The sequence below is a fragment of the Zea mays genome, chromosome 1 (assembly GCF_902167145.1).
Source record: "Zea mays cultivar B73 chromosome 1, Zm-B73-REFERENCE-NAM-5.0, whole genome shotgun sequence".
Classification (NCBI taxonomy): domain Eukaryota; kingdom Viridiplantae; phylum Streptophyta; class Magnoliopsida; order Poales; family Poaceae; genus Zea; species Zea mays.
In genome coordinates, this window is record NC_050096.1 from 264,194,063 (window position 1) to 264,215,522 (window position 21,460).

Here is a 21,460-nt window from a genome sequence, read left to right on the forward strand (position 1 = left end):
CGCGCACATGATTAAATTATGGAATTAAACTTAATTTATCATTTGCATTGCATCATGGGTGATATTATTAATTGTAATCTCTTATTTATTTGGGTTGGTATCTACTTATACTTAGTAACTGCTAATAAAATTTTGACCAACTTTAAAAGCAATGCTCAGCTTTAACCAGCTCCTTTGGTAAGCCTTACACTTCACATGAGCCCCACTGTAAGTGAGCTCATGCATATTATTCCCCACAACTTGTTAAGCGATAAACGTATGTAAGCTCACCCTTGTTGTACTCACATCACTCATGTCAAGAACAGATACCGCAGGATGAGGAGTATGAAGGATGTCGCGATGAGTTCGTGAGAGATGTAGGTCGTCGTCTCCCGGTCAACTTTGGTCGCTGGATCGTTGTCTTCGTATAATGTAATTATTTAACTATTTTGGTACATAACTCAATTATATATTAAAGATGTGACATTCGTTTCTGTACCATAAGTAATCATATGTGTGATCCTAACACATATTCGATTCGCGCCCGAGTTTAATCCTTAAATCCGGGTGTGACAAGAACATGTGTACTGTACTGGCGAAATCAAAAAATTTATGCAACACATCAAGCTACATGCAGTGCTAATGGAGCACCGTGGCTCACCTAGCTGCCCGTTAGCGACGAACAACTCAGAAAAGACGGTGAGGGGTGGCGCCTGCGCCGTGGCGGGACCGCGGGAGGCAGCAATTCGCCAATTCGAGGCCGAGTCACAGAGCTGCTGGAGCACTCCAGTACATACCCACGCGCTCCTAAATGCGCATTCGCATCCGAACGCCACTGCAGAAAGCCTGACGGTTTTGTTTTGCGGGACATGCCGTCACCCTCACTCCCAGTGTATGGGCGATTCAGCGTTTCGAGGGTTCTCTCTTTTCTGGCAACAGTGGCACACTGGCACCATCATAGCCTCAATGCCTCATAGGCGGCCGGAAAAGCCGAAAAGGCGCATGCATGTGCAGCTCCATGAGTGTCTGAGCGAACACGTTGCATCACCTCACGCCAATATGCCATCCTGTCTGTCACCATTGCTTGCACGTGCTCTGTAGACTGTACTTCGTGTGGGCTCCATGGTAAACAGCTGGTCTGGTACTCTGGTTGTATCGGTCACGGCCATACCTACGGATTGAAGGTCCGGGGCGAATAGTAATGGCGCATTTGGTTAAGGTACCGTTTGATTTCGGGTGACTAAAGTTTAGTGACTAAAGTCCTGTTTGGTTTGAGGTGACTAAAGTTTAATAACTAAAATTTAGTCACTTTTAGTCCCTAAAGAAGCAAACATGGTGACTAAAGTGATTGACTAAACTTGAGTTCTTTAGTCACCAATGTGGTGACTAAAAGGGACTAAAGTAGTATTTTTACCTTATTTGCCCTCTCCACTTTCTTCTTATAGCAAACATCCATTAATTAATAGGGGTAAAACAGTTATTATTTACAGCAATTAATGCTCTTTAGTCCGTTTTAGTCATTGGAAACAGACGGGTACTTTAGCGACTAAACATTAGTCACTAAAATTTAGTCTAGTGACTAAAGGAACCAAACAGAGCCTAAAATTTAGTCACTTTTAGTCCCTAAAGAAACAAACATGATGACTAAAATGGGGTCACTAAACTTTAGTTCTTTAGTCACCAAGGAGGTGACTAAAGTATTATTTTTACCTTATTTACCCCCTCCACTTTCTTCTTATAGCAAATGGATCGTACATATAGTTGTGTAAAACATTATTTTGCATTGTGCATATCATTGTTTATAAAGTGAAATTTGGATAGAAAGTGGGATAAAAAATGAGATAGAAGAGCTATTTAAGACAACTTAAAATCAAAAAATATGTCATAACTAAAAATGTTCGTGTCTCATGACGACACAGAATCATATTTGATACCCATTGTCGGTGTTTCGAACATCCACTCCGACAAGTAAATTCTATGTGCGCATTCCGAGCTTTGGACGGTGTGCTCGGTGGGTGTACGGTTTTATACTAGTTCGGGCAGAACGTCCCTACATCTAGTCTTCGACGGCTTGAACTACTAGCACCTCTGTTGCTCGATGCTCGTAGTAGGGGTTTGAAAGTTGCCTAGAGGGGGTGAATAGGCAAATCTGAAATTTATAAAGTTTAAGCATGATAGTCGCCTAGAGGGGGGGTGGATAGGCGAAACCTGAAAATTAAAACTTTATCCCCCAACTAGATCCTTTGATTAGTGGTTAGAACAAGATGAACAATTATCGGAGTATAAAAACTAAGTTCTTGCTAGTAAAGAGTATAGCTTTCAAATAATGTGGAAGTGATAAATCAATACAACTAATAAGTCTATGATAATAAAGCAAGAAAGCTTAGATGAAAAGAGCACTAACTCAAGTTCTTGCGGAGTGTTGCTTCACTTAAATGAGAGTTTAACTTGAAGCAACACCAAATGATATGAGCAAAGAATAGTGCAAGAGAACTTAGAGTAAGGGAAAGCAAACAAATCACAAGCAAAAGCACAATGAACACGGGTGATTTGTTTTACCGAGGTTCGGTCCTTGAAGGCCTAGTCCCCGTTGAGGAGTCCACTTAAGGACAGGTCTTTTTCAACCCTTTCCCTCTCTCTCCCGATCACACAAGGATCGGCGAGCTCTTCTTCTTCTCAAGGATCACTCTCGATCCCACAAGGACCACCACAATCCTTGGTGTCTCTTGCTAGCTTTTACAAGCCTCCAAAACTTTGGAGGAAGTTCGATGGGAGTCAATACTCCACGCGCAAATGAACACAAAGATGTAGCACACACTATCTCTCAATGAATCTCACAAGGCGCTAGGGCTAAACTCAATGAACGAGCTCTCAATTGCTTGCTCTTTCTTTTGTGGCACTTGTGTTGGTTGTAGTGGACTAAATCTTGTGTATAGGATGGATCAATGAATATATGTGGTTGGGAGGGCTTGAGTATGTCAACTAGATGACTTGGAATGTTGCTTGGACTCCCACACCTTGAAGTGGCCGGTTGGGGTGGTATTTATAGCCACCATCCAATTTTGTAGCCGTTGGAGAAGCTGCTGGCGATGGGCGCACCGGACAGTCCGGTGCACACCGGACATGTCCGGTGCGCCAGCCACGTCATCCAAGCCGTTGAGATTGGAGCTGGTCGACCGTTGGAGGCTTTGTCCTCATGTGGCACCGGACAGTCCGGTGCAGCACCGGACAGTCCGGTGCCCCTCTGACTTCTGCTCTGACACTCTGAATTCAACTGTACACTTTGCAGAGTCGACCGTTGCGCGCAGATGACCGTTGCTCCGCTGGCACACCGGACAGTCCGGTGTACACCGGACAGTCCGGTGAATTTTAGCGGAGCAGTCTTCGTGAAATCCCGAGGCTGCCGAGTTCCTGAGGCCGCGTTCCGTTGGAGCACCGGACACTGTCCGGTGTACACCGGACAGTCCGGTGAATTATAGCGCGCCGGCCCTGGACTTTCCCGAAGCTGGCCAGTTCGGAGCCGCTTCACTCTGGAGCACCGGACATTGTCCGGTGGAGCACCGGACAGTCCGGTGAATTATAGTGGGCTGCGCCTGAGAAACCCGAAGGCGAAGAGTTTGAAGGCAATCTTCCCTGGTGCACCGGACACTGTCCGGTGGTGCACCGGACACTGTCCGGTGGTGCACCGGACACTGTCTGGTGGCACACCGGACAGTCCGGTGCGCCCGACCAGGGAGCACTTCGGTTTCTTTTTGCTCCTTTCTCTTGACCCTTGTCTTGTTCTTTTTATTGGTTTTATGTTGAATCTTTGACACCTGTAGAATATATGATCTAGAGCAAACTAGTTAGTCCAATTAGTTATGTTGGTCATTCAACCACCAAAATCATTTAGGAAAAGGTTTAAAGCCTATTTCCCTTTCAATCTCCCCCTTTTTGGTGATTGATGCCAACACAAACCAAAGCAAAAATATAAGAGAATAATTGAACTAGTTTGCCTACGGTAAGTGCAAAGATTGCTTGGAATTAAACCAATAAAAATTTCATAAGATATGCATGAATGGTTTTCTTTGTTTTTAACATTTTGGACCACACTTGCACCACATGTTTTGTTTTTGCAAAATCTTTTGTAAATCTTTTCAAGGTTCTTTTGCGAATAGTCAAAGGTAAATGAATAAGAGTTTACAAAGCATTTTCAAGATTTGAAATTTTCTCCCCCTGTTTCAAATGCTTTTCCTTTGGCTTAACAAAACTCCCCCTAAATGAGATCCACCTCTTAGTGTTCAAGAGGGTTTTGATATATCATTTTGGAAATACTACTTTCTCCCCCTTCTTGAACATAATAGGATACCAATTGAAAATTTCTCTTTGAAAGACTAAGTTTTTGAAATTGGCGGTGGTGCGGTCCTTTTGCTTTGGGCTAATACTCTCTCCCCCTTTGGCATGAATCGCCAAAAACGGAGTCAGCAGAGCCCATTGATAACTTTTCTCTCTCTCCCTTTGGCAAAAATATATGAGTGAAGATTATACCATAATTGGAGAGCTAGTGTGGAGTGATGGCGAAGGGTAGATAATACCGATAGAGTTTAGTGGAAGCCTTGACTTCGCCGAAGACTCCATTTCCCTTTCAATCTACGACTTAATTATAGAGATCACTTGAAACCACATTAGTCGTAGACATAAAGAGATATGATCAAAAAGATATATTAAATTAAGCATGATCATAGTTCTATACAACATAGATTGCTCCCCCTAAATATGTGCATGGAGAGAAAGAACACATAGTTTGGCCTAAAATGCCAATTGCACATAATTAGGTTAATGAGAACATATCTAAATCATATAGAATGTGAAGTGCATTGTGTCATAGGATAAGTGTGATGCTCATGACAGTTTATGCACTACTGAAAGCATGTTACAAATATTTTAAGCATTTTCCCTTAAGGATTTCAAAGAGGCTTAAGGACCATCCACCTTTGAGACAAAGGCAGCTTATCCTCATTACAAGGTCAAGCTTTAAGCTCTTTGACAATAAGATTACTTCATCCAGGTTAACAAAGATGCATAAATGCAAGAATGAAATGTTTGAGAGGTTAAACTAGGTATGAAGCAGGGAAAAAGTGCAAAGGACATGCTTTCTCTTCCTTTTATACAAGATATGTAAAGAAAGTATAGAAAAAGGAAGATTTAGGTACAAGTTTGAATGAAAGGAAGTGGTTTTACCCTTTTGTACCTTCACATAGAGACGCTCTCTTCATTGTGCTTTGTCTTTAGTCTTGGTTGCTTAAGACCTATACTTAATGACAATATGTGGAAATACTTTGCACAAGAGAGAGTTCTATAACTAGTGATCTTTTTCAAGTTATTGTTAGCATATATCAAATGGATCACAAGTTGCATAAATGAATCATGAATTCTCCTTTTTCCTTAGTGCATACCAATCAAATTCAAATTACATGAGGCACTAAGAAGCATAAGTGATAATTGAAGTTGTTCAATGATCAACCAATATGCGATCAAGAAAACAACAAAGGCATTAAATTTTCAATCAAGTTTAAAAATAGGAGAATCCAATAAGCATGCTACTTTTAGAAATGAAAGCAACAATCCTTGATAAAAGCGATATTACTTTAACAAGTTTGATTGATGTGAAGTAGCATACTATATGAGAAACATTATTCTCATGCAAGAGACTATATGAAATTACTAAGATAAAGCAATAGTCTCAACATAATCAAAATATAATAATGGACTCCCCCTAAAGATATGCATCAAGTAATTTAAAGAAATGATTTCGATGCATTCATTTTTAAGGACATAAAGGGGGAAGCATTATACATTTTGATCAAGGCTCATAAATTTTGCAACAAATAACTTAAGCCTGGTAACCTCATAATGAAAAAGGATTTAGAATGCTTACAACCACACCATTGATTGTTTTGAAAACCTTATTGTCCAAGTAGGTGTTGTTGTCCTTGATGTTCTTTCTTTTTCATTTGAGTGTCCTCCCTTTATATTTGTCTCTTTTTCCTTCCAAACTTATTGAAAATACTCAAGAGACATGTTAATAGCGCAAGGGAGTATATGGTGAAGGATGATTACTTTAGATAATTAGCATACAAAATTCATCATCCACAAGTCACACAGACATGAAGTAAAATCCTTAACATTAGTGCATTTCATTTGAGAAAAATGAGTGAGCACCTTTTAAGCATTTTAATAATCATTGGAGATTTTACTTTATCATATTGAAGTTAGTTAATCATCACTTGGAAGCAAATCAATATGATAACATATATATAAATATCGCAAAGGCATTAAATAGATTCTAATGGACATGAGCATTAAGAAAATGATATTTGAATGCACACTTAGTTAATTTCGGTCCAATAGCGAATCTATTCCTCACAAGGGTAGAATATGATAATTTAGATTAAATACCCATTGAGATGGGAACTAAACTTAATTAAGAAGATGAGTTCCCATACCTTTGCTTTTACCTTTCTTCTTTTGGGTGAAGATCAACCCATGAGGCTTGTGTACTTTCCCTTCTATGCATATTTATAAGTAAGCTCAAGAGATACGTTAGCAACACAAGCACTAGTTTCCATTTAGTAATCATTTTGATAGGGAATGAAAAGGTGAATTACTAAAGCATGGAAACTTTATAATATGAACTAGATTATTCCATGAAGTATGCCTAGTTTTAAACTCATAAAACAGGCATGGTTAAATTCTTGAGACTTAAGGGAATAAATCTAATTCATTACATGGAGAGCGATAAATGTAGAAGAATCATATCCAATTAAGCAATAAGAGATACAACATGAATTATTGGATAGAATTTTCTAGACATGATGAGATACGCATTTCCATAGAGAAACTTATTCTCTACAAGTGAGACTACTTAGATAAAAACATTAGTCTCACTTTTCTAGCTATAGAGAGAATTTTCCTTTTATAAGTGTCCTAAGTATTTGAATTCCTTACATGACACCTTATTCTTTTAAGAACATGAAGTATCTCTCTATATCTAGAACATGGCAATAATAGAATAATTAATGTAAAAACATGCCATGAGAACTTGCAATAATTTAAAGCATGTAGATTGTCATAATATAGAATTTGATAAATACACAATCTACCATATGAGAGGAATTTCTTCAAAGAATGATGACATAATTTTAAAACATCCTTAAGTGCTTTCTATTTCTATGTGACTACACAAGACACATGACAAATTAAGATAATTGCACTTAAGAATATAAATGTTACCATCCCTTGACTTTCCTCCATGTTGTAGGCTTTGATATTCCGCACATGATGATTCTTTATTTCCTACAACATTAATATCTTCCCGAGATGATATGAGTTTTGAATACAATAAACTGAAGTAACCTTGGGTCAATCTTGAATATGTAGATCATTTGAAGATTGATAGCTTGAGTTGATAAGAATTGAATTAACTCCCTCAAGCACTCCAAAGGTTCATACCATCTCCTTCTCCTACAAATCTTGTCAAGCACATTTTGGTACCCATCGCTTGATGGGTCCATTAAGGTTAGTAAACAAAGATCTAGGAACCCAAGTGTCCTTTGTGCTAGCGCTTGGTAAACTTGTTACCTTTCTAGCACAAGTTGCAATCTTGGGTTGCCTAGTTATATATGAATCAAATGACAAGTTAGGAGTGAGATTTTTACCAATGGGACAATCTTTGCATTGATGTCCCTTCTTTCGGCATGTGTAGCATAGGCGTTTTCCAAATTTTGAAGATTTCTTCTTTCCTTGTTTATTGCTTGCTACATGGTTAGTAAAAATTTTCTTTTCTAACCCTATGCCTCTTTGTTTTAAATGGGGACAAGATCTAAGTAAGTGTCCCTTCTTGGAGCATGTAAAACAAAGTCTATCATCCTTGTTAATAATCAAGCCATCAATATAGGGACATGACCTAATCAAGTGCCCCTCTTCAAAGCATTCACTACACCTCTTAATGTGAAGTGTGGCTTGATCATTACCTTGGATGTTACCTTTTGTGAAGGCGTGGTTGAGGCTTTTGGAGGAGGTGTTGAATTTCATCTTTTGTTTCTTCCTCTTGGCAATCCTCAAATCCTTGACATTTTCTTCAAGGGATGTAGTGCATGCCACGGTTGTTCCCGTCTCAAGCTTCTTCACCATGTGATCACGGTTATCTTGAGAAGGTTGAGCGATGCATTTCCCTTTAAGTTGTGTCAAGCTCATCTTTAGCCTCTCATTTTCTTCTTTGAGCTTTTGATATGTATCATCATTTGTTCCTGCAAATTCTAGCTCAAAGGAAGATTTGCTTGTTGACAAACAACAAGCATTAGCACATGGTAATATAGTATCAATTTGAATACATGTGCACGAATGAGGTTGTTGGGATTTTAAGTTCTCTATCACAACCTCATGAGCAATGTTTAATATGATATGATAATCCATAAGATTTTCATGAGAACATAGAAGCATATCATATTTATCTTGAAAAGCTAGATTTTCAACTTTTAGCTTTTCTACTTGGTCCTTGAGCAAGGTATTCCTATTTACTAATTGAGCGATACAATGTAAAGCGTTATCTTGCTCAATTGAAATAGTTTCATACCTTTGGACCAAATCAACATGAGAGCACTTTAGCTCCTCATGTTCTTTAGTCAACTCGTCAAAGTGTTGCATCTTTATGGAGAGAATATCTTCTAGCCTTTGACGAGCTTCGCTTTGCTCTCTCGCTCTCTCTAGAAGTTTGAGCATGACCGCCTTATCTTCTTGGCTTAGGCGAGCGTAGAGATGCACAAAGCTTCTTTCTTCCTCCTCATCCTCATTTGTGCTTCCGCTATCATTTTCATTAGCCACACAACATATGTGGGAATCGAAATGGGAAGACAAACCTTTTGGAGAGGTGGATTCATCGTTTGGTCTCCATCGTTCATTTTCTTCTTCTTCCTTGCAAGGGTTAGTATCACAAATACCAAAGGAAGTAGAGACACAAAATGAACTATCATGTTTGGACTCATCAAATTTACGTCTAATTCTAGTCCAAATATCATGCGCATCGGGAATATGTTCATAATGATTTATTATGAGGGCATGATAATCTTCCTTGCTAAGAGAATTAACTAAGATGTCAAAAGCTAGATAGTTTAAGCGTATACATCTTTGGTCTTCATCGGAAACATTTTCCCTAGCATAGTTAGGAGGGATAATACTCTTGTCTAAAATTTGTTCTAATTGTGGATCTACGGTTCTAAAGGCATTTATAACTCTAGTAGACCATGAATCATAATTAGAACAATCGGAAAGTAATATTTCAAGAGTTACCTCCGTGTTTTCCTTGGAAGATGTCTTCTTGTTCTTTTGGGATCTTTTACGAGCCATCACTTCGAGTTGTTAGACTCAAGATGAAGTGCCTAGCTCTGATACCAATTGATAGTCGCCTAGAGGGGGGGTGGATAGGCGAAACCTGAAAATTAAAACTTTATCCCCCAACTAGATCCTTTGATTAGTGGTTAGAACAAGATGAACAATTATCGGAGTATAAAAACTAAGTTCTTGCTAGTAAAGAGTATAGCTTTCAAATAATGTGGAAGTGATAAATCAATACAACTAATAAGTGTATGATAATAAAGCAAGAAAGCTTAGATGAAAAGAGCACTAACTCAAGTTCTTTCTTGCGGAGTGTTGCTTCACTTAAATGAGAGTTTAACTTGAAGCAACACCAAATGATATGAGCAAAGAATAGTGCAAGAGAACTTAGAGTAAGGGAAAGCAAACAAATCACAAGCAAAAGCACAATGAACACGGGTGATTTGTTTTACCGAGGTTCGGCCCTCGAAGGCCTAGTCCCCGTTGAGGAGTCCACTTAAGGACAGGTCTTTTTCAACCCTTTCCCTCTCTCTCCCGATCACACAAGGATCGGCGAGCTCTTCTTCTTCTCAAGGATCACTCTCGATCCCACAAGGACCACCACAATCCTTGGTGTCTCTTGCTAGCTTTTACAAGCCTCCAAAACTTTGGAGGAAGTTCGATGGGAGTCAATACTCCACGCGCAAATGAACACAAAGATGTAGCACACACTATCTCTCAATGAATCTCACAAGGCGCTAGGGCTAAACTCAATGAACGAGCTCTCAATTGCTTGCTCTTTCTTTTGTGGCACTTGTGTTGGTTGTAGTGGACTAAATCTTGTGTATAGGATGGATCAATGAATATATGTGGTTGGGAGGGCTTGAGTATGTCAACTAGATGACTTGGAATGTTGCTTGGACTCCCACACCTTGAAGTGGCCGGTTGGGGTGGTATTTATAGCCACCATCCAATTTTGTAGCCGTTGGAGAAGCTGCTGGCGATGGGCGCACCGGACAGTCCGGTGCACACCGGACATGTCCGGTGCGCCAGCCACGTCATCCAAGCCGTTGAGATTGGAGCTGGTCGACCGTTGGAGGCTTTGTCCTCATGTGGCACCGGACAGTCCGGTGCAGCACCGGACAGTCCGGTGCCCCTCTGACTTCTGCTCTGACACTCTGAATTCAACTGTACACTTTGCAGAGTCGACCGTTGCGCGCAGATGACCGTTGCTCCGCTGGCACACCGGACAGTCCGGTGTACACCGGACAGTCCGGTGAATTTTAGCGGAGCAGTCTTCGTGAAATCCCGAGGCTGCCGAGTTCCTGAGGCCGCGTTCCGTTGGAGCACCGGACACTGTCCGGTGTACACCGGACAGTCCGGTGAATTATAGCGCGCCGGCCCTGGACTTTCCCGAAGCTGGCCAGTTCGGAGCCGCTTCACTCTGGAGCACCGGACATTGTCCGGTGGAGCACCGGACAGTCCGGTGAATTATAGTGGGCTGCGCCTGAGAAACCCGAAGGCGAAAAGTTTGAAGGCAATCTTCCCTGGTGCACCGGACACTGTCCGGTGGTGCACCGGACACTGTCTGGTGGCACACCGGACAGTCCGGTGCGCCCGACCAGGGAGCACTTCGGTTTCTTTTTGCTCCTTTCTCTTGACCCTTGTCTTGTTCTTTTTATTGGTTTTATGTTGAATCTTTGACACCTGTAGAATATATGATCTAGAGCAAACTAGTTAGTCCAATTAGTTATGTTGGTCATTCAACCACCAAAATCATTTAGGAAAAGGTTTAAAGCCTATTTCCCTTTCAAAGCACAACTACAAGCCGGGGTTAGCATTAGAAATATAATCGGGTCCGAAAGAGAGGACGAAAACAAATCACAAGCGAATAAGAGCGGATGGCACGGTGATTTTTTACCAAGGTTCGGTTCTTGCAAACCTACTCCCCGTTGAGGTGGTCACAAAGACCGGGTCTCTTTCAACCCTTTCCCTCTCTCAAACGGTCACTTAGACCGAGTGAGCTTTTCTCTTCAATCAAACGGGACACTTAGTCCACTACAAGGACCACCACAACTTGGTGTCTCTTGCTTTGATTACAATGATCTTGAGAACAAGAAAGGAGGAAGAAGAAAAGCGATCCAAGCGCAAGAGCTCAAAAGAACACAAAAGTCTCTCTCTAGTCACTAATTTGTTTGGAGTGATTCTGAACTTGGGAGAGGATTTGATCTCTTTGTTTGTGCCTTGGAATGAAGTCTAGAGCTCTTGTATGAGGTTTGATGGCTGAAAACTTGGATGCAGTGAAGTGTGGTGGTTGGGGGTATTTATAGCTCCAACCACCAAAATGGTCGTTTGTGAGGGCTTCTGTCGTATGGCGCACCGAACAGTCCGGTGCGCCAGCCACGTCACCCAGCCGTTAGGGTTCGACCGTTGGAGCTTCTGACAAGTGGGCCACCGGACAGGTCATGTTCACTGTCCGGTGCACCATCTGACGCCTGCTCTGACTCTGCTCGCGCAGTCGGCACTGTTCACTGTTCACTGTAGCCATTGCAGACGACCGTTGGCACGGGTAGCCGTTGCTCCGCTTGGCACACCGGACAGTCCGGTGAATATAGCGGAGTGGCTCCCAGAATTATCGAAGCTGAGCAGTTCAGAGTGATTCTCCCTGGTGCACCGGACACTGTCCGGTGGCACACCGGACAGTCCGATGCGCCAGACCAGGGCAGCCTTCGGTTGCTTTGCTCCTCTCTTTTTGAACCCTTTCTTTGAACTTTGTATTGGTTTATTGTAAACCTTTGGCACCTGTAGAACTTATAAACTAGAGCAAACTAGTTAGTCCAATTATTTGTGTTGGATAATTCAACCACCAAAATCATTTAGGAAAAGGTGTAAGCCTATTTCCCTTTCAATCTCCCCCTTTTTGGTGATTGATGCCAACACAAACCAAAGCAAATATATAAGTGCAGAATTAAACTAGTTTGCATAAGGTAAGTGCAAAGGTTACTTGGAATTAAACCAATATATATTCTCATAGGATATGCATGGATGCTTTCTTCATTCTGAACATTTTGGACAACACTTGCACCACTTGTTTTGTTTTTGCAAATGTTTTGGAAATTCTTTTTTAAAGTATTTTGCAAATAGTCAAAGGTATATGAATAAGATTTTGAGAAGCATTTTGAAGATTTGAAATTTTCTCCCCCTGTTTCAAATGCTTTTCCTTTGACTAAACAAAACTCCCCCTCAATAAAATTCTCCTCTTAGTGTTCAAGAGGGTTTTAGATATTAATTTTGAAAGGGGTTATACCAATTTGAAAATTCTATCAAAAATAAGATACTAATTGAAAAACCTTCTTTTAATACAAATTTGAAAGACATTTTTTTTAAATTGGTGGTGGTGCGGTCCTTTTGCTTTGGGCTAATACTTTCTCCCCCTTTGGCATAAGTCGCCAAAAACGGATACTTGTGAGTGAAATATAAGCCCTTTTACTTTCTCTCCCGTTGGTAAATGAAATAAGAGTGAAGATTATACCAAATTGAAGAGTGGCATGGAGCGACGGCGAAGGATGAATAATTCGATGGAGTGGAGTGGAAGCCTTGTCTTCGCCGAAGACTCTATTTCCCTTTCAATCTATGACTTATCATAATGTACACTTGAAAAACACATTAGTCATAGCACATGAAAGAGATATGATCAAAGGTATATAAATTAGCTATGTGTGCAAGGAATCAATCAAAGTTTCTAGAATCAAGAATGTTTAGCTCATGCCTAAGTTTGGTAAAAGTTTTCTCATCTAATGGTTTGGTAAAGATATCGGCTAATTGTTCTTTGGTGTTAATATATGCAATCTCGATATCCCCCTTTTGTTGGTGATCCCTCAAAAAGTGATACCGAATGGCTATGTGTTTAGTGCGGCTGTGCTCAACGGGATTATCCGCCATGCGGATTGCACTCTCATTATCACATAGAAGAGAAACTTTAGTCAATTTGTAACCATAGTCCCTAAGGGTTTGCCTCATCCAAAGCAATTGCGCGTAACAGTGTCCTGCGGCAATATACTCGGCTTCGGCGGTAGAAAGAGCTACAGAATTTTGCTTCTTTGAAGCCCAAGACACCAGAGATCTTCCCAAGAACTGACAAGTCCCTGATGTACTCTTTCTATCAATTTTACACCCCGCCCAATCAGCATCTGAATATCCAATTAAATCAAAAGTGGATCCCCTGGGATACCAAAGGCCAAACTTAGGAGTATAAACTAAATATCTCAAGATTCGTTTTACGGCCCTAAGGTGAACTTCCTTAGGATCGGCTTGGAATCTTGCACACATGCATACAGAAAAGCATAATATCCGGTCGAGATGCACATAAATAGAGTAAAGATCTTATCATCGACCGGTATACCTTTTGATCTACGGATTTACCTCCCATGTCGAGGTCGAGATGCCCATTAGTTCCCATGGGTGTCTTGATGGGCTTGGCATCCTTCATCCCAAACTTGGTGAGTATGTCTTGAATGTACTTCGTTTGGCTGATGAAGGTGCCCTCTTGGAGTTGCTTGACTTGAAATCCTAAGAAATACTTCAACTCCCCCATCATAGACATCTCGAATTTTTGAACCATTATCCTACTAAACTCTTCACAAGTAGATTTGTTAGTAGACCCAAATATAATATCATCAACATAAATTTGGCATACAAACAAATCATTAGCAATTGTTTTAGTAAAGATAGTAGGATCGGCTTTTCCGACTTTGAAGCCATTAGCAATAAGAAAATCTCTTAGGCATTCATACCATGCTCTTGGGGCTTGCTTGAGCCCATAAAGCGCCTTAGAGAGTTTATAGACATGGTTAGGGTACTCACTATCTGCAAAGCCGGGAGGTTGCTCAACATAGACCTCTTCCTTTATTGGTCCATTGAGGAAGGCAATTTTCACGTCCATTTGATAGAGCTTAAAGCCATGGTAAGTAGCATAGGCAAGTAATATACAAATTGACTCAAGCCTAGCTACGGGTGCATAGGTTTCACCGAAATCCAAACCTTTGACTTGTGAATATCCCTTGGCCACAAGTCAGGCTTTGTTCCTTGTCACCACACCATGCTCATCTTGTTTGTTGTGGAAGACCCATTTGGTTCCTACAACATTTTGGTTAGGACGTGGAACTAAATGCCATACCTCATTCCTTGTGAAGTTGTTGAGCTCCTCTTGCATCGCCAACACCCAATCTGAATCCCTTAATGTGTCTTCTACCCTGTATGGCTCAATAGAAGACACAAAAGAGTAATGTTCACAAAAATGAGCAACACGAGATCGAGTAGTTACCCCCTTATGAATATCGCCGAGGATGGAGTTCACGGGGTGATCTCTTTGTATTGCTTGGTGGACCTTGGGTGAGGCGGCCTTGGACCCTCATCATCTTCCTTGTCTTGATCATTAGTATCTCCCCCTTGATCATTGTCCTCCTCTTGAGGTGGCTCCTCTTGATCTTCATTTTCATCATCTTGAGTTGGTGGAGATGCTTGCATGGAGGAAGATGGTGGTTGATCTTGTGCATGTGGAGGCTCTTCGGATTCCTTAGGACACACATCCCCAATGGACATGTTCTTTAGCGCAATGCACGGAGCCTCTTCATCATCTAGCTCATCAAGATCAACTTGCTCTACTTGGGAGCCGTTAGTCTCATCAAACACAATGTCACAAGAAACTTCAACTAGTCTAGTGGACTTGTTAAAGACTCTATATGCACTTGTGTTTGAATCATAACCAAGTAAAAAGCCTTCTACAGCCTTAGGAGCAAATTTAGATTTTCTACCTCTTTTAACAAGAATAAAACATTTGCTACCAAAGACTCTAAAATATGAAACGTTGGGCTTTTTACCGGTTAGGAGTTCATATGATGTCTTCTTGAGGATTCGGTGAAGGTAGAGACGGTTGATGGCGTAGCAAGCAGTGTTGATTGCTTCCGCCCAAAACCGGTCCGAAGTCTTGTACTCATCAAGTATGGTCCTCGCCATGTCAAGTAGAGTTCTATTCTTCCTCTTCACTACACCATTTTGTTGTGGCGTGTAGGGAGAAGAGAACTCATGCTTGATGCCCTCATCCTCAAGAAAGCCTTCGATTTGAGAGTTCTTGAACTCCGTCCCGTTGTCGCTTCTAATCTTTTTGATCCTTAAGCCGAACTCATTTTGAGCCCGTCTCAAGAATCCCTTTAAGGTCTCTTGGGTTTGTGATTTTTCCTGCAAAAAGAACACCCAAGTGAAGCGAGAATAATCATCCACAATAACTAGACAGTACTTACTCCCGCCGATGCTTATGTAAGCTATCGGGCCGAATAGATCCATGTGGAGTAGCTCAAGCGGCCTGTCAGTCGTCATGATGTTCTTGTGTGGATGGTGAACAACACCAACTTGCTATCCTGCATGGCATACGCTACAAACTCTGTCTTTCTCAAAATGAACATTTGTTAGTCCTAAAATGTGCTCTCCCTTTAGAAGCTTATGAAGATTCTTCATCCCAACATGGGCTAGTCGACGGTGCCAGAGCCAACCCATGTTAGTCTTAGCAATTAAGCAAGTATCGAGTTCAGCTCTATTAAAATCAACTAAGTATAGCTGACCCTCTAACACTCCCTTAAATGCTACTGAATCATCACTTCTTCTAAAGACAGTAACACCTATATCCGTAAAAAGACAGTTGTAACCATTTTGCATAATTGAGAAACAGAAAGCAAATTGTAATCTAAAGAATCTACAAGAAAAACATTGGAAATAGAATGGTCAGGAGATATAGCAATTTTACCAAGTCCTTTGACCAAACCTTGATTTCCATCCCCGAATGTGGTAGTTCTTTGGGGATCATGGTTTTTCTCGTAGGAGGAGAACATTCTTTTCTCCCTAGTCATGTGGTTTGTGCACCCGCTATGAATGATCCAACTTGAGCCCCCGGATGCATAAACCTACAAAACAATTTTAGGCCTTGTTCTTAGGTACCCAAACGGTCTTGGGTCCTTTGACATTAGAAACAAGCACCTTGGGTACCCAAACACAAGTCTTTGATCCCTTGTGTTTGGCCCCAACATATTTGGCAACAACTTTGCCTGATTTGTTAGTGGGCACATAAGAAGCATCAAAAGTCTTAAATGAAATATTAGGTTCATTTGATGTATAGGAGATTTCTTTTTAGGCAATTTAACATGGGTTGATTGCCTAGAGCTAGATGCCTCACTCTTATACATAACAGCATGATGAGAGCCAGAGTGAGACTTCCTAGAGTGAATTCTCCTAATTTTGTGTTCGGGATAACCAGCAGGGTATAAAATATAACTCTCGTTATCCTGAACCATGGGAGCTTTGCCCTTAACAAAGTTGGACAATTTCTTAGGAGCATTAAGCTTGACATTGTCTCCCTGTTGGAAGCCAATGCCATTCTTAATGCTAGGACGTCTCCCACTATAGAGCATGCTTCTAGCAAATTTAAATTTTTCATTTTCTAAGTCATGCTCATTAATCTTAGCACTAAGTTGAGCTATGTGATCATTTTGTTGTTTAATTAGAGCTAGGTGATCATGAATAGCATCAACATTAATGTCTCTACATCTAGTGCAAATAGTAACATGCTCAACGGTAGATGTAGAGGGTTTGCAAGTATTTAATTCAACAATCTTAGCATGTAAAATAGCATTCTCATCTCTAAGATTGGAAATAGAAACATTGCAAACATTTAAATCTTTAGCCTTAGCAATTAATTTTTCATTCTCAATTTTAAGGCTAGAGAGAGATGCATTCAATTTGTCAATCTTAGCAATCAAATTAGTATTATCATTTCTAAGGTTGACAAGAGAATCATCACTAACATTTGATTTCTCAACCTTAGCAATCAATTTATCATTTTCAAATCTAAGGTTGGAAATAGTGTTATGGCAAGTGCTTAGCTCACTAGTTAATTTTTCACATTTTTCTATCTCCTGAGCATAAGCATTTTTAACTTTAACATGCTTTTTATTTTCTTTAATAAGGAAGTCCTCTTGGCTATCCAAGAGTCCATCCTTCTCATGAATAACACTAATCAATTCATTCAATTTTTTTTGTTGCATGTTTAAGTTGGCAAAAAGGTGAGCAAATCATCCTCATCATCACTAGAGCTAGCCTCATCACTAGATGTTGCATATTTAGTGGAAGCTCTAGATTTTACCTTCTTATTTTTGCCATCCTTCGCCATGAGGCATTTGTGGTCGACGTTGGGGAAGAGGAGGCCCTTGTTGACGGCGATGTTGGCGGCGTCCTTGTTGGAGGAGGAGTCGGTGGAGCTCTCGTCAGAGTCCCACTCGCGGCATACATGGGCATCGGCGCCCTTCTCTTGTAATATTTCTTCTTCTCCTTCCTTCTCCCCTTCTTGTCATCGCCCCTGTCACTATCACTTGATAATGGACATTTAGCAATGAAATGACCGGGCTTACCACACTTGTAGCAAACTTTCTTGGAGCGGGGCTTCTAGTCCTTCCCCCTCCTTTGCTTGAGGATTTGGCGAAAGCTCTTGATGATGAGCGCCATCTCCTCGTTGTCGAGCTTGGAGGCGTCGATGGGGAGTCTACTTGATGTAGACTCTTCTTTCTTCTTCTCCGTTGTCTTGAATGCGACGGGTTGCATTTTGGGTGTGGAGGAGGCGCCTTGCTCGATGATTTTCTTGGAGCCTTTGATCATCAATTCAAAGCTCACAATCTTTTCTATCACTTCCTCGAGAGACATTAGTGTATATCTAGGATCACCACGAATTAATTGTAATTGAGTAGGATTAAGAAAAACGAGTGATCTAAGAATAACCTTGACCATTTCATGGTCATCCCATTTGGTGCTCCCGAGGTTGCGAACTTGGTTCACCAAGGTTTTGAGTCGGTTGTGCATGGCTTGTGGCTCCTCCCCTTGGTGAGGCATGAAGCGACCGAGCTCCCCCTCGATCGTTTCCCGCTTGGTGATCTTGGTCACCTCATCTCCCTCGTGCGCGGTCTTGAGCACGTCCCAAATCTCTTTGGCACTCTTCAACCCTTGCACCTTGTTATACTCCTCTCGACTTAGAGAGGCAAGGAGTATAGTAGTGGCTTGAGAGTTGAAGTGTTGGATTTGTTCGACCTCCTCCGAATCATAATCCTTGTCCCCTTTCTTTGGTACCTGTGCTCTATACTCAACAATATCCCATATGCTTTTGTGGAGTGAGGTTAGGTGATGCCTCATTTTATCACTCCACATAGAATAATCTTCTCCTTCAAACATCGGTGGTTTGCCTAATGGGACGGAAAGAAATGGAGTGTGTTTTGAAATACGAGGATAGCGAAGGGGCATCTTACTATACTTCTTGCGCTCATGGTGCTTAGAAGTGACGGATGCCGATTCCGAGCCGGAGGTGGAGGGTGACGAAGAGTCGGTCTAGTAGTAGACCACCTTCTTCATCTTCTTCTTCTTGTCACCCTTCCTTTGGGACTTTATGGAGGAAGAGGATTCCTCCTTGTACTTGTGGGCAGACTCCCTTGAATGTGTTCTCCCCGAGCTTGCAGACTTGTTGCCGATCCCGATCTCCCTCATGGCGGATGCTCCCGACATCACTTCGAGCGGTTAGGCTCTAATGAAGTACCAGGCTCTGATACCAATTGAAAGTCACCTATAGGGGGGTGAATAGGCAAATCTGAAATTTATAAAGTTTAAGCACAACTACAAGCCGGGGTTAGCGTTAGAAATATAATCGGTCCGAAAGAGAGGGCGAAAACAAATCACAAGCGAATAAGAGCGGATGACAAGGTGATTTGTTTTACCGAGGTTCGGTTCTTGCAAACCTACTCCCCGTTGAGGTGGTCACAAAGACCGGGTCTCTTTCAACCCTTTCCCTCTCTCAAACGGTCACTTAGACCGAGTGAGCTTTTCTTTTCAATCAAACGGGACACTTAGTCCACTACAAGGACCACAACAACTTGGTGTCTCTTGATTTGATTACAATGATCTTGAGAACAAGAAAGGAGGAAGAAGAAAAGCGATCCAAGCGCAAGAGCTCAAAAGAACACAAAAGTCTCTCTCTCTAGTCACTAATTTGTTTGGAGTGATTCTGGACTTGGGAGAGGATTTGATCTCTTTGTTTGTGCCTTGGAATGAAGTCTAGAGCTCTTATATGAGGTTTGATGGCTGAAAACTTGGATGCATTGAAGTGTGGTGATTGGGGGTATTTATAGCCCGAACCACCAAAATGGCCGTTGGTGAGGGCTTCTGTCGTATGGCGCACCGGACAGTCCGGTGCGCCACCGGACACTATCCGGTGCGCCAGCCACGTCACCCAACTGTTAGGGTTCGACCGTTGGAGCTTCTGACAAGTGGGCCATCAGACAGTCTGGTGGTGCACCGGACATGTCCTGTTCACTGTCCGGTGCGCCATCTGACGCCTGCTCTGACTCTGCGCGCGCAGTCGGCACTGTTCACTGTTCACTGTAGCCGTTGCAGACGACCGTTGGCGCAGGTAGCCGTTGCTCCGCTTGGCACACCGGACAGTCTGATGCTACACCGAACAGTCCGGTGAATTATAGCGGAGTGGCTCCCAGAATTCCCGAAGCTGAGCAGTTCAGAGTGATTCTCCCTGGTGCACCGGACACTGTCCGGTGGCACACCGGACAGTCCGGTGCGCCAGACCAGGGCAGCCTTCGGTTGCTTTGCTCCTCTCTTTTTGAACCCTTTCTTTGAACTTTGTATTGGTTTATTGTGAACCTTTGGCACCTGTAGAACTTATAATCTAGAGCAAACTAGTTAGTCCAATTATTTGTGTTGGGCAATTCAACCACCAAAATCATTTAGGAAAAGGTGTAAGCCTATTTCCCTTTCAGGGTTACAAGCGGGTTACAAGCGAGCAAGAGAGAGAGGAAAGGCTACGAAGTCTCTTATGATGGAGTGGCCCGAAAGACTACGGAACTGGTGTCCTACGCCAAGCCTTAGCTCTGGCCTCCAGGTCTTCTAGTCTCTCCAGACGTACGCGGTTGCCTTCTGTCTTGGGTCTTCTTTAGTTCATCTTGGTCCATCTGGGTTCAGCCAGCCCCTTATCCTCATGGCCGACCTCCTCCTTTTATAGGCCATGGCAGGGTCGGCGGTCGGTGGCTCCTTTGAGAAGGAACCACTATTACATGGTAAAACCAAATGCCTTTACCGTGGCGTGGCCGTTTGTCCGCATGCACCTTGTCGTCTCTGTACGCGATCATTATGACAGCTGGCATGGGCAGCGTGGGCCTTGGCGCCATCATTACTATCTCTATGCCACGTCGACCCCTGTCCTTCGTAGCCTGGGTCTCACAGTGGCTTGCCGCGTTGTGGGTCCTATCGACGATTTGCGCTCTCAGGCCTAGACTCGATAGGTCATGAGTGCTCTGCAGGCCAAGGGGCTCGTAAGTCATGAGTGCACTGCTAACCAGAGGGTTGCGCAGGTCATGAGTGCGCTTTAAGCCGAGGGGCCATAGGTCATGAGTGGGGGCGGACCAGCTCTCTACTGTGACCTGGTGTCATGTGTAGTTAATCCGACCGGCCAATTACGACGGGTTAGTCTCAGGCCAGACGAGGAGCCAACTCGAGTAGTTTCCTTCCGGTTCGGCCAGTCCCCCTCTACTGCTCCACCACGCTCAACCCCAGGCTCAGTGCCTCGGGGTTTATCCGAGGACAAGTGCTCTCTGGGTAGACGATTCCCTTGCCTCCTCACTATTGGGTGACCCCTGACAGCTAGAAGTCCTTTCCTCGTGTGCTCTCCCTTACCGGTAGGCCCTAGGGCCTCGAAGATCTTGTCTCGACACCCAAAAAAAATAAATTTAATATCAAAGTAAACATATGGTCCACATATCGTATATGAAACTGATGAGAACAAATATTACACTTTATCTTAGACAAAAGGGCAAGAAATGTATGAGTGGTTGAAATGGAGTCCGATCCTTTTTTATAGCTCGCTCGGCCGATCCTCCTCCTTTAGTTAGCGAGGTGGTACTATGTGAGAGCCTACGTTGTGTATGGCTCACTGTCGTGTTGGGCTTGGGTAGTTTCTCATAGCCTATTGTCAGGTGAGAAGTGGGGGAGAAGAACATATATATCCTTTTCGCACGTGACACATTACACACGAAAT

General features: G+C 42.3%; 1 non-coding gene across 1 annotated transcript; it reads right to left on the reverse strand.

Annotated features, from left to right (window-relative positions):
• Nucleotides 1–21,047: 21,047 nt before the first annotated feature.
• LOC111590638 (U2 spliceosomal RNA) lies at nucleotides 21,048–21,248 on the reverse strand. The gene has a single exon (XR_004855702.1). It is a non-coding gene; the product is annotated as a U2 spliceosomal RNA (small nuclear RNA).
• Between the last annotated feature and the right edge of the window lie 212 nt (nucleotides 21,249–21,460).